At 40.6% G+C, this 13973-nt stretch overlaps 1 non-coding gene across 3 annotated transcripts; it reads right to left on the bottom strand.

The window, feature by feature from the left end:
- Nucleotides 1–265: 265 nt before the first annotated feature.
- On the bottom strand, nt 266–13493 carry LOC112322137 (KRR1 small subunit processome component homolog). Of its 3 annotated transcripts, none has more exons than XR_011651024.1 (6): nt 13396–13493; nt 5743–5922; nt 3732–3809; nt 3534–3626; nt 2842–2948; nt 266–1759 (listed from the first exon to the last, which is right to left on the bottom strand). It is a non-coding gene; the product is annotated as a KRR1 small subunit processome component homolog (transcript). The 3 variants fall into 3 exon arrangements; XR_011651022.1 differs by having other exon boundaries at nt 2842–2922; XR_011651023.1 differs by lacking the exon at nt 2842–2948.
- Nucleotides 13494–13973: the final 480 nt, after the last annotated feature.

Genomic DNA, 13973 nt, shown 5'->3' with positions numbered 1-13973 from the left:
CCCTCCACCCTGCACCCCCAACCCTCCAGCATTCCCCCCCACCTTAGTTCATGTCCATGGGTTATACATATAAATTCTTTGAGTCCTCTGTTTCCTATACCATTTTTTAATCTCTCCCTATTTTATGCCTAACAATTATGTTTCCTCTTCCCTGTATCTTTTCCCCCCATTCCTCCCCTCCTCCTCCCCACTGAACTCCCTCCATGTGTTCTCCATTTCTCTGATTCTGTTACCATTCTGGTTGTTTGCTTAGTTTTCGTTTTCATTGTTTTTCTTTTCTTTTTGGTTCATTTGTTGATAGTTGTGAGTTTGTTGTCATTTTATTGTTCTTATTTTTGATCTTCTTTTTCTTAGATAAGTCCCTTTAACATTTCATATAATAATGGCTTGGTGATGATGAACTCCTTTAACTTGATCTTATCTGGGAAGCACTTTATCTGCCCTTCCATTCTAAATGAAAGCTTTGCTGGATAGAGTAATCTTGGATGTAGGACCTTGCCTTTCATGACTTCAAATACTTCTTTCCAGCCCATCTTGCCTGCACGGTTTCTTTTCAGAAATCAGCTGATAGTCTTATGGGAACTCCGTTGTAGGTAACTCTTTCCTTTTCTCTTGCTTCTTTTAGGATTCTCTCTTTATATTTAATCTTGGGCAACTCAATGATGATGTGCCTTGGTGTGTTCCTCTTTCAGTCCAACTTCTTTGGGACTCTCTGGGCTTCCTGGACTTCCTGGGAGTCTATTTCCTTCACCAGACTGGGGAAGTTTTCTTTCATTATTTGTTTAAGTATGTTTTCAATTTCTTGCTGTTGTTCTCCTTCTCGCACCCCTATAATTCGGATTTTGGAATGTTTCAGGTTGTCCCAGAGGTATATAAGCCTCTCTTCACTTTTCTGAATTCTTGTTTCTTCATTCTGTTCCAGTTGGATGTTTATCTCTTCCTTTTGTTCCAAATCATTGCTTTGAGTCCTGGTTTCCTTCCTGTCACTGCTGGTTCCCTGAATATTTTGTTTTATTTCATTTTGGGTATCCTTAATTTGTTTTTTCATTTTTTGACCAAGCTCAATCAGATCTGTGAGCATTTTGATTGCCAGGGCTTTGAATTCTCCATCAGATAGGTTGGCAATCTCCTCATCGTTTAGCTCTCTCCCTGAGCTTTGCTCTGTTCTTTCACTTGGGCCATATTTCTTTGTCTTGGCACAGCTGATAGGTTGTAAGGGGGCGGTGCCAGGGAGGGAACAGTGAAGCTCCTCTGCTCAGCTCTAGCACACTTTCCAATGGACTCTTGCGTGAGACTGGGAGTATCTCCCACCATAGCAACTGCCAGAGCCCACAGCTACCTCTGAGTCTCAGTTTCCCCTAAGTCAGCCCCTCCCACACAGCCCAAAGCCTTGCCACAGCCAGCCCCACCGCCACAGCCAGCTCCACCCCCATGGTCTGCCGTCTCCTTGCAGTTTTTCTGAGTCGGCCCACATGGTCTGCCGCCTTACTGGTCTGGTTGTTCTGGTTAATCTTTTCTTTAATTCCTTGGTTGTCAGAGTTCCATGCAGTTTGACTTTCTGGCACTTTTGGTTGTTTATTGATTTTAGGTTGGTTGTTATGCTCCTTTTGGTTGTGGGAGGAGCAAAGGGTTTCTACCCACGCCTCCACCTTGGCCGGAGCTCCTCTGTAAAGCTGTGTAACAGCTCGCAGTTCCTTATTCTTTGCTTTTTTAGTCTCTTCCCTGATGGCAGCCACGTCAATTTCAGTTTCAGTAGAAGCTAGACAAATTAAAAATACAGTACACTTAATTCTTTACATTTTACTGAATAAAACATAAAGAATATGTATTTAAGACAATTTCAGAATACTACTATAATGGGGAGGCTATATTATAAAATATAAAACACCTGCCATCTGCCTAAAGGAAAGTTAGAAATTTCTTTAAGAGAAAAAAAAATCATAAAAACACATTAGTGAAAGTATACATGAAAATGGCATTATAGTTTAGGCATTTGAACAAATTACTGGGTTCATCTGTATTAAACTACATTTCTCCCCTTATAGTATAGTGGAAATGAGATTATTTTTACTTGTATTCTTTTCCCTATTTTAGAACTTCAGAGTGCTCGTCAACATGCCAATTTTCCATCTTGCACGTCAAAATAATTTAAAATCACATTTCATGAAGAATATTACATGTAGTCCCTTTGGCTTCATTAATTTTAATTAACTAATCTTAAAGTTTTAAGTCAAAATCTCTTAATTTAATATCATATAAAAACTTAAAGTTTTCCAAATATTAGTTCACTGACTATAATAAGCAAGTATTTATAAGTCCTTGTAACAGAACTCAACCATCTAATCAATGCCAAAAGCTTGAACAAAAGAGAGAAAGAAAGCAGCAAAAACAACGCAACTTCTTCCTGTCATTTAAAGAATAGTACTCAGAGCATAAAAGAATCACAAGATAAAATATCATACAAACTACTCAGCAACCTGAGAAGCGAGAGTTAACGCCTCCACTATGGTGGAAGAGCTACATTTTTAACCCTACTAAGCTGAGATTAAACGACCTTCAAAGTACATGACCGACACACTGTGCAAACTGGAAATACAATGCAATGACGTTTCAGGCTTTGACGTACTCAGTGATCTTCCTAGTAAAATACACTACGGGGTCAGGCAAAAGTAGGTTTATAGTTGTGAGTACACAAAACAGAGTTCATTCTTGTATTATTTATTAGTTACTGCATTATTTTCCATACGAACAGCTGTAAACCTACTTTTGACCCCCTCTATATTTTTACTGCGGTCAACACTGACGTAATGTAAGACACTATGTCAAACAGTAATGCTGTACCTGGTTGTGACCAACAGGTCATCAGCGATGCTGCCAGTGACACCCTCCCCTCACGGAGCCACTGGCTGCTTTGCAGAGTTGCTTTAGGAATAAAAAGCACAACGTCACTAGTGGGAAAGAACACGCAAAGAGGAGAGCAGGAGTGAAAATGAGACTAGGAACGGAGAAGAGGAGGCACGAGAGTGTTTCCCCTGAGCATCTGTTTAATAGCCCTGAACAAAACCCTCCCATTGTTTCGTTGGTGTCCCCTAGCCCAAGGTGATGGAAATCCACGTTAACAACACAGGATCAACCTTAAGCCTCAGATCACAGTGAGAAGAAAAGCACGACTTCTGATAAGCTCTGTCTGAGAGGCACCGCAGCAGAGCTCAGGGATCTCAGGGCTTCGGTTTGATTTTTACAGGAGTCACTGCATTGGTTTATCTTGCAAAACAAGAGTCCTTCTCACACCCATCCCGAGGTCAGGAGAGGACTAGCAGTCTGGGATGCTCTTAACAGGCATCGGCTGCTACTAACCTGTAAGGTACCTCAGTCGTCTCCCGTCCCTACGATTAGTGATGGATGAAATGTTATGTGAATTGATTGAAGATACAGTTATTAACGCTCAAAGAGATTTAAATAAATTCACTGAGGGTTTACTTTTAATGTAATAGACTTTATCATCACACCAAGAATTGGAAAACAAGCTTTACCTTCCTTAGGCTTCACACCCGGTTTTTCTTTAGGTGGAATAAAACTTTGTTTCTCTCCTCTTGCCTCTTACTGAGAGCTTCTGCTTGCTTTGCCTACATTATTAATAAAAATATATGAGTAAAACACAACTTATAGTTAAGTAAGAATTCAAGTTTCTGTGAACTTAGCTATTATTGTTGTAAGCTAGGCAGTGTTACCTTTATTGCTTCCCTTTTCTGCCACTTCTTTTGACTTGCCTTCAGAAAGTATTCACCAGTAGCCAATTCTTTATCGATCTGTTGAAATTATATTTACAATTAAATCAGAAATAATGTAGATGAGAGTCATTTCTAAGAAAGGAATGTCCATGAGGTAAAAACAGCAGGATTATGATTAATTCACAAAGGGAGTGAGAAAGAAGGGAACATTCTCTAAGCTGAAGGGAACACCTGCACAAAAGCACAGGGGTAGGAAAGTAGGTGACGTGTTTGCTGAATACACACAGACCGCTTTTTCTGGGATGGAAGGTCGATGACTCAGAAAAGTGTAACAGGAAACTGGAAAAAAGAGTTCTGAGGAAACTTGAATGTTGGGTGAAGGAGGTGGGACATGATTTAGAAATGACTGAAGTTTCTGAGAAGAATGAAGAGACCAAAGCAGCATTTTTTAAGGTACAGAAGAATGGAGAGGCAATAAAAGCCTGGAATAAAGGCAGAGACATGCAAAACGAAAAGCAAGAATTGTCAGGATTTGGTGACTACGGAACACTAATTAGAGAAAGCTACAGCTCATCCATTCACTCCACAGTCGACTGACAATTTTATCTATCTTGCACGTACACAGCATCGTTATATTTAAGACAATGTTCTAACCCCTTTACACGTGTAAGCTCTTTACAATTACTAATTCACTTCTCAGGAATAATTCTTTGAGATGGGTGTTATCATTATCCCCATTTTATGTATGGGAAACTGAGGCATACACAGGCTAAATAAATCACTTGCAAATAAGTGGCAGGATAAATCAACTGAGACATCACTGTTTCAGAAGCGTACAGTCGTCGGGGAGAAAGACAAGACGATCACTGACTCCAGGACAGGCCGTAAGAAGTACAGCAGGCGCTGCGGAAGCGCAGTTTAGTGACTGGATCACGCCCCTTCCCCCAACCCCCACTTTCTTCCTGTCTTCACATCTTCCCTTTCCAGAGGCCGCCTCAGGATCCAGCACCTCTGCTGTTTTATTATCATCCTTTTCCCTTTGACCTCTCATCAAACCTTCCCCAAAAAACTTCACACACAGGGCTGTGGACAAGACAGTACCAGAAACGGACAGTTCACGTGCTCAGCACAAAGAACTAGCAGAAAGGGAAGAGTTTCCAAGGGAGGCAATAACGAAGCAAGACCCCTCAGGGGACAGGTGAAGACAGAACTAAAAGAGCAGGTAAAGAAAGGATACAGATGGGAAAAATGTAGGTGAGAGAAGAGGAAGTTGGAAGAGTTCTTGCCTGATGGTCTCAAATATTTCAGTAAAATAAAATTCAGTGTCATCTGCTAGGAGTGAGAGGGTGCCTAGAAAATTAAGAGGATTCACAGAACTGCCACCAAGTTCTGAGGACCTATCAGCGGTTGGAAACGTACATTTGTAGTGGGTAGAACGCAAAGGTATGACTTTCCCCACCCACGTTTGGTAGCTGCATCATGGAAAAGATGTCGTCGTAGGGCTGATCCGAGTTTAAGACTTTTACTGGGCAGGTGGGACAGAAGGAAAAGGGAGCATGAAAGATGGGCAAAATGGAAAAGGAACTTTTGGAAAGGAAAGGAATCAGAAGACAGTTGAAAAAGAGAGGTGTTCATAACTTGGAAAAAGGGCAATATTAGAGTGTAAGATTTCAAAACTGGAGCAGTCATATCGCTCCTGGTCGCAGGAATGAAGCTGAAGCAGAGTAGAGAGCTTTTGGGGCTAACTCGTTGAATTTTCTGGTGGCTACAGGGACATAAGTGACACCAACCACCTCGATATAGTTCATACTCACAATGTGAAGCCCCACCCCCATGCACGTCGCTCAAATAAGCCTGTTTACTCTCACATTCAGTTCTCTTCTGCCTCTACATACCCACACACGCACACACACATACAGCAATTGCACCTAAAATACTCAGTGAAGTTTTTGACAAAATTGATTACAACAGTTTCCCCCTCATGTAATGAAATTCAACATTTAATACTGACCTGACTTTCTGGCTGTGGGGGTGGGAATGGTGTATACACTTCCTTAACAGTTTTTTTCTTTGGTTCCTTGCATTTGTTTACATTTTTGTGCTTGAACAGTGGCAAAAATCTCCCAACTTTGTGATCTGAATTCAGAATCTTTTGCCAATTCTCTTTTAATCATTAAGGTCTTCAGTCATGCTATATAAGAACAATGTAAAAATTTTAATTTCCAAAGTCATACATTTATCAAACTAAGACATTATAAATACTGTTCTTATAAACAGTTCTTAGCCTGTTGGAGCAGGGGTGTCCAACCCGTGGCCTGCAGGTCGCATCTGGCCCAGGATGGCTATGAATGCAGCCCAACACAGAATCATAAATTTACTTAAAACATTATGAGATTTTCGTTTGTTTTCACTAGTGTTTGTATATTTAATGTGTGGCCCCAGACAGCTCTTCTTTTTCGAGTGTGGCCCGGAGACACCGAAAGATCGATCGCTCCTAGAAGCTATTCCGTAACAAAAACCCCTGTGATCTCAAACCTGCATCATTAGCCAGGCATCAGAAAACCATCAGAAAGGGAGATTAAGAAATTCAGAATTGTTAAAATAAATTGAGATTAAAAAGACTCATTCAGCTTTTCCACCATTATTTCTTTAAACCTTAAAATTCATCTACCAAGGAGAGCTCTTCATAATACTCCCTGTAAGCAGGAAGCTTTCAGTAGCACCTGAAATACCACAGGGGGAAAAAAGCAAACTTTCTCACAATCAGACAAAACCAATAGTCTCACATTTTCTCCACTCGTTTGAATCCTACAGAGATTGGAACATCAGAGGAGGCAAACCAGGCATCAGGCGCGTGACTGGTTCTCTTTATATTTAATACCCGATGTACCTCAAAATTGTTCTTTCACACCAATCTAATAGATACTTATTAACTTCATCAAATTTAAGTGAACTGCTCAACAAATACCCACCATAAAAGAGCTCATATATGCCGTGGTTACATGTCCAAGGACAGTCATGAACTTGTGAACACAGGGATATAACAGATCTCTCTCAAAAGGCTAACACTAAATAATTTGAGTGTTAAATTCTAAAAAAAAAAAAAAAAAAAAGTTTAATGCAATTTGAAATATCCCAGGCTTTATTTAATAGAAAAAGGCAGAATTCTGAAAGATCACATCTTTAAATCTACTACATGGGGTCACGATCTAAAAAAACAGAATCGGTATCACCTGCGATAAATCCTGTGGTGCCCTCTTCGTACTAGAGCTGCGTAGTACATCGCAGTGTCCCCGTCAGTACTGGGCTCCTCGGAGACCCAGCTTCCAGAAGTAACTACGGGACTTGGTGGAGTTGAGTGGGCTGAACTCTACCTCTAATTTACCCAAAATAGCTAAGTTTTGTCTATTAGACTTTCATAAAAAGTTTAATTTCAAGAAAGATTTCTGTAGCTAAAAGAAGTGTGACAACCACTGTTACAGCAAAAATAATTAACTCTCACTATAATAGTATCTAGGACTACTTTTCAAACCTTAAATTTGCAAAGAAAAGTGAATTGGTCACTTATAAAGATTTTATTGAACCAAGCAGAAGGTAGGAGGGGTTTACTATACTGCGAGATACCCGGCCAGTGACTGCCAAATTGAAATAACAGTTCCTTCGACTGCTTTTAGTGGCTGTTAGATCTTTGGTATAATAGTCAATAGCCCTCCCTGGGCACAATGACATTATTCAATTGTCCTGCTCAACTGTGACAGACAGAACTAGGATAACACTCTGGAACTGTGATTTAGGGGAGAAGAGGGCTGGATTTAGAGTCAGAAAATGTGGGCTCAAATAATGAGACTGCCACTGTTTATGGAAAGTCATTTAATTTTCCAGTTCCAGCTTTCTCATTTAATGCGGAAATGAAAATATCTCAAGCATCTGTTGTAAGAACTGAATAACATATTTAGACTTCACAGAAGTATAAAATTTCAGCCACTGCCCCACATGAAAAGAGCAGATGATTTACAAGAATGAGGTCCAGCAGAGTCCCATGAAAGGCAACTGAGTTCCAGAGAGGAAGCAGCAAGACCCAGGTCTCACAGGCAGACCCAGACGACAGCATCAGAAGGAGTTAACTGAAACAGTATCTGCTCCACACATTTCCGTATCGCAAGTTAAAAAAATGTTCATGGAAATATTAAATAAGCATCGTAATAAATTCAAGCAAAAGAAAACGTATCTTTAAGGAAAAGAAATTTTCAGAGTTTGTTCTCTACTATCTATACCCATTCCTTCAAATAAGAAGATCTGTTCCATTCCCTAGTATTTGAGCACATGAGACGACACCGTGTTTTCCATAGGTGCTACAGACTGAGCTTGAAGGCCATTTAAAATTTGCAGTGAAAGGAGTGATGGTGTGCAGACCTTCTGACTAAGAATTGGACGTCTCCATAATTGTCAAAGGTCGGCCGTAATATGTTAGGGTCCAGGAGCGACGACTCCCTCAAATTCCAGGGAGTACAGAGTGTTTACTAATGAGTAATCAAACAAAGCACACTTGAAAAAATACAATAATCATAAAACAATATATTATAACAATTATTTAATTTTCTCCCTGCTGAAAATTAACTAAAGATAGCAAGTAGTTCTAACCTCGTTTAAGCCTCTAAAGGGCCCAATGTCTGAAACTGTGTTTCCCTGAACTGTAATGTCACAGTTTAAGAGTTCCAGTGCCTGCATCAAAAGAACGGTAAGTTGAAACATACTGAAGAACAAATGACAGAGGAAGATGCTCAAGTTTTCTACTGATAAAAAGTACCTTCAGTGTAGATACTTTGGATAAGCCATTGTCTTCTTTTTACAAATCTTTCTTACTAAAGAACCTATTTTAACAGTCACATGCAACATCATCCTGAAGAATTCATACTGCCTTTTGAAAAAATAAAGAAAATACTCCAAAAATACCACAGTGATAGATGTGGTCTTTCAAAGACCACAGTGATATCCAGGCAGAATAATGAAAACCCTGTGAAGGGAAGTAGGAGGATTAAGGGAGGCAGGGATGGATGGATATAGTGTTATATGTTGTCAGAAATGAGGCAAAATCTCTGTAATTGCACATTTCCCTGTTCAAATGAAACACTCCTTGCTAACAGTTTTATTAGGTCTCTGTCCCTAATGATGATATACGGATCAAAGGTCTTCTTGTTGTGCAGACTGTCATGCTGCCCTCGATCAGGTCCAGGGCTGCGTCAATGTGCTACAGAAAGGAACGCGCAAACACGCAGCTGTCCAGAAACGCATTCAATTTTAGATAACTATAGAGCCCATCTTAATCCAACAATTACTATGAGTTAAGCTATCCACCAACTGCTCCTTAGGGTGACAATGGACTTCCCTTTCCAACTTTTTTCAAGCTGGTTTGAATTAGCTAAATACAAACAAAGTAAAAACAAATTATCATAGGTTCCTAAAGAAACAGCAATTGGTAAATTATGCATCAACTCTCAGAAAGAAAAAAAACCCAGATTTCAATAAAGCAAATAAAAATGCTATTTTCTGACATGTGAGTGAGCATATTCTGAAGAATATTTCAATGAACTATTCAACATAAGGCTGGGTTGTCTGTTGAGTTTAAGAGAGAGAGAGAGAGAGTGAATGTGAGAGCATGTGCACCCTGGCTGGTGTGACTCAGTTGGTTGGAGCGTCTTCCCATAACCAAACGATTGCAGGTTCGATTCCCAGTGAAGGCACATACATAGGTTGCAACTTCAATCCTGAGTCCATGCACACACTGGAGGCAACCAGTTGATGTTTCTCTCTCACACTGATGTTTCTCTCTCTCCTTTCCTCTCTCTAGAGGCAATGAAAAAATGTTTTCAGGTGAGGATTTCAAAAGAGAAAGAGAAAGAGAGAAAGAGAAAATCCAACCCCAGATGTAGAGAGCTGGGGACCTGGCCTGCAATCCAGTAATGTGCCCTGACTGGGAATCGAACTGGTGACCCTATGGTTCACATGCCTGCACTCATTCCACTGAGCTACATCAGCCAGGGCCAAGAAATATATTTTATATCACAGCCTAGTACCCATATACATATATGCACATATAAAAATGAACCAAAGCTTCGTAAGACGATCCTTACAACATCATAGGTCTGTTACATCCACTAAATTGCCTTCTGAATTCACTAATGGATTTCAACACACAGTTTAGAAACAAAAGCAAATATTCTGCCCTGACCGGTATGGCTCATTTGACTGAGCATCATCCCACAAAGCAAAAGGTCTCCAGTTCAACTCTGGCCAGGGCACATGCCTGGCTTTGGGGTTCGGTCCCCGAACACATCGCCCACAAGAGGCAACCACACATCAATGCTTTTCGCCTTCTCTCCCTCCCTTCCCCCTTCTCTCTAAAAATAAATAACATGTAAAAAAAACAAAAACAAATACACTGCTCTAGGGGCATGGCAGCAGCAACAAAGGGGGAAGTTGGCACATCCAGGGCTTTCATTTAAAATGAAAATTAAGCAACTCGAACTGCACAGGTGCACGGCCACTACCACTGCACGGAGCAGCCATTCTGAAACTTGGACGTCACAGGTGAATTTCAGACAGTCCATGAAATCCCTACAATTTTAAAGGTATGTGAATTTTCAAAGTACTCTATTACTCACAAAATTACAAACAAATGGATTACAAGAATAAAGCTTATGAAGGCTGTTTAAAATACCAAAGGAACCACAATAACCAATTATGCTAGCTGGTGCTTTAAAAATAATCCACTAGCACACATACACTTACTTAAAAGGTACAAACAGGAGCAAAATCTCAAAGAAATATACAAAATATGCACACATGTTCATTCAGTGCTTTCTGTACCAATGGCCAGCACTCTTTCAAGTAAGCCTCCCTGTATTTGGGGAACAAAGTTACAAGACTGCTCTCCTCCGAGAGTCCTCTGGGGTTGTCCTCTTTGGAAAAAGCTGGTTCCTCCCCACCATCAGGGGAGGAGTTCTGCTTCATCTACAAGAAAAAATGCTCACCAGATTTTAACCTACTTCTGGACATTTATATGCATGCATTTACAAGCTTCCAGTACTCTCCATGCATTTCCTCTTCCTATGCTTTTTAGTCAACAAACCACAGGCCCCTAACATTATCGTCAGCACACTGTATTAAAATTACTTGTACACATTTCAGCCGTTTGTACTGAACTTTGTATAAGACAAAGTTCAATAAGGGCATGGACCCTCCTTGGATCCACACAATTTAGCACATGCCTCATTGTGAGTACTAAGTAACTTCCACCGCACTACAACAACAACAACTATGTTGAGTTAAAGATGCAAATACCATTTTGCTTACAAGACTATTTTCAATATAAGTGGCCTTTCAAATTTTACTGAAGTGAAGCCTGAGAGTACGTGTGTCTATACATACATATACTTGCATGTGCATAAAACTCGTAAAAGTTGATACTCTGGTGTACACTTCCAGTTATTAATCACTGGTTTAGGGTTTCCGTTTTCCCAAAGAGTTTTCACGACAACTATGAAAGGTAGGAAGGACAGTATTATTTTTCCCATTTTATAAAGGAAAAATTTTTGTGACTTGTCTAAGCGTACATAAAGGTCTCCTTTCGTTAAAACAAAATGCCTCAGAAGGGCCATAAATTATCTCCCACATCATTTTTTAAAACTCCTGGTTCTGGATTTCAGGAGCCTCTTAAATCCTACAGCTATAACTTCAATCAGTACTACTCAAAGGTAGATCCATACACCTGCAGCGTGAACACAAACTGCGAGTGTGTTAGAAATGCAATTCTTGGCCCCCCTCCAGATCTACTGAGTTGGAATCTCTGGGGCGAGGCCCAAGAATCTGTTTTAACAACCCTATCAGGAGATTTAGTGCATGCACACTACAGTCTGAGAGGCAGGTCTGTATAGTCCAAGTTAACCCCCCAGTCCGGTAAACCTGCTTTAGTTTCTGATACTCACATACACTTTGCTATTTCTGGTTGAAATCACACTGAATTAGCTAGTCTTCATATATCATTCACTTCTCAATATCCTTAAAAAAAAACCAAAACAACTCAGGATCTACAAATGCCATTGCTTAAAATGCATATCTGACCAAGTCCTTGCCCAAATTCAAACACTTTAATGGCTACGAATTTAAATACTGGAAAAATACATAAGAGTTTCACAATAGAAGAAGTACGAATAGCCCAAAAACATGTAAAAAGATGAGCAACCTCATTAATAATAAGGAAAGTTCAAATTAAAACAACTAGATACCATTTCATACTTACCAAAAAGTGACAGAAATTCGTAATTCAGATAATACCGAGTGTAACTGTGTGTGTGTAGAGCAATGAGAACCCTCATCCACTGCTGGTGCCAGTATAAACTGGCACAAAGCCTTTGGGAAAGATGCAGCATCACCGCACATACCCTGCACTTCAAGGATTCCAATCCCACGTACACAACCTAGAGAAAACTCTCGAACACGTAAACCAAGAGATATACACAAAGACGTTTGTAGCAGCATTGTTTATAATAGCAAATGATGGAAACAATGCAAATGTCCACCAATGATAGGATGAAATATAAATGAGTACACATTAATACAAGGGAACATCATACAGTAGTGAAAAGAATAAACTACAGGATTGCCCTGAAGAGCAAAACCAAAATTAAACTTAAGAAGCAAGGCACAGAACCATTCCTACAGTCCGGTCTTGTTCATATAAAATTCAAAAACAGGCAAAATTAAACCGCGTTGTGCATAGGTAGTAGAGATTATAAAGAAAAAGAACAGAATGATCAACACGACTTAGAACGGTTACTTCCCGTCTCAGAATGAAAGAGTACGATGATCGGAGAGGTGCTCGTAGGGGACTTCTGGGGCTCCGTAATGCTCTTTATTCTGCTCAATGGTCTGGGCGCTCCTTTCTCACACGTTTTTTTCTTTAAGCTGTACATATACTTTGCTATATACGTTCATAATAAAAAGTAGCAAAACACCTTTAATAACTTTCTAACGCCTATAAGGATGAGAGTTCAAGGTTTTTAACATTTACAATAAGAATGGTTGCTGAGGCCCAAGGCTATTTCTCTAGCCTCTCTTCCCGTGATTCATATTGAAGAAAATGGATAAAAACAGCATAAAACAAAACAAGACAGCAATTTAAAGCAGGGCAGACTGAATAGTAGGAATTGTGTCGTCTAATATTTTAGCAATGTGACAAACTGGAATAATAACAAATGTTCCAAATTTTTTTCACGAATTGGGAAACTTGCATTCAGGACGTGCCAGACCATCTCCTCCTTATCACTCTATCTGTCTCCATTATCAGCGTGCACTCAAATACGAGCGACCTTCTACTCCTACGGCATCTCTCATTATCTCAATGACTTCCAGCCACTGCCGCGAGTCTTCGTCCCCAACGCCTTCTGCAATACCTTAATTCTCACCATTTTCAAAAGACGAATTCCGCAACACCTTCACTTCGGGGGGGCCTTTAGCAAAAGCGATTAGTTAGGAACACGTGATCAACACCAAATCCGCCAGACGGTCCCGCAGTCCGGGCCAGTAACACTAAAAACCAGCTACCATGGCTACTTAACTTTAAACACCGTAAACTCAGACTTCGGTTCTCACATACGTTACCCACCTTCTCCGGCTTCGGCTTCTGCTTACAAAATTCACTTTTCCCGGCCGCTGTAGCTGGCCGGTTCGGTTTGGAGGACGCCATCTTTCAATCGCTTCCTGTGTTACCGGAAATGGAACTGTCCTTAAATCCTTCCGTCTAAAGCTCCCGTACTCAAAATTACTTCTGCAGAACACAGACGACGACACCGGCGCAGTGTCTGCGCGTGCCTGCACTAGAATCCGCGGATTTTCCCGAACGACAGCACTTTCGTTATGTAGCCAATGGAGAGTCAGAGACGCCTTTCCAGGATGCACTGCAACCAGGGAGTTTGACTGCATGCTGGGAATTGTAATTTAGCGCAGTGGGCAGGTGGGAGATGGGTTTTATCCAGGCAGTCTGACCTAGTACCTCTGTTGCAAGGAGGGCTGGGTTTTCAGCCTCATAGCTTTTGCACTTGAGCGGCACCAGCAACCCTTCTCTGGCCAGGGCCCACCCTGAAGATTTTGGACTTACCAATCCTCCATAATCACGTGAATACACTATTTGTTGTTTCTCTGGAGAACACGGACCGATGGAGCACTTTATAGTAGAGCAAATTC

This window comes from Desmodus rotundus, chromosome 3, assembly GCF_022682495.2.
Source record: "Desmodus rotundus isolate HL8 chromosome 3, HLdesRot8A.1, whole genome shotgun sequence".
Taxonomy (NCBI): domain Eukaryota; kingdom Metazoa; phylum Chordata; class Mammalia; order Chiroptera; family Phyllostomidae; genus Desmodus; species Desmodus rotundus.
The sequence above is the reverse complement of the archived record's forward strand: the minus strand, read 5'-3'. Positions and strand labels throughout refer to the sequence as shown.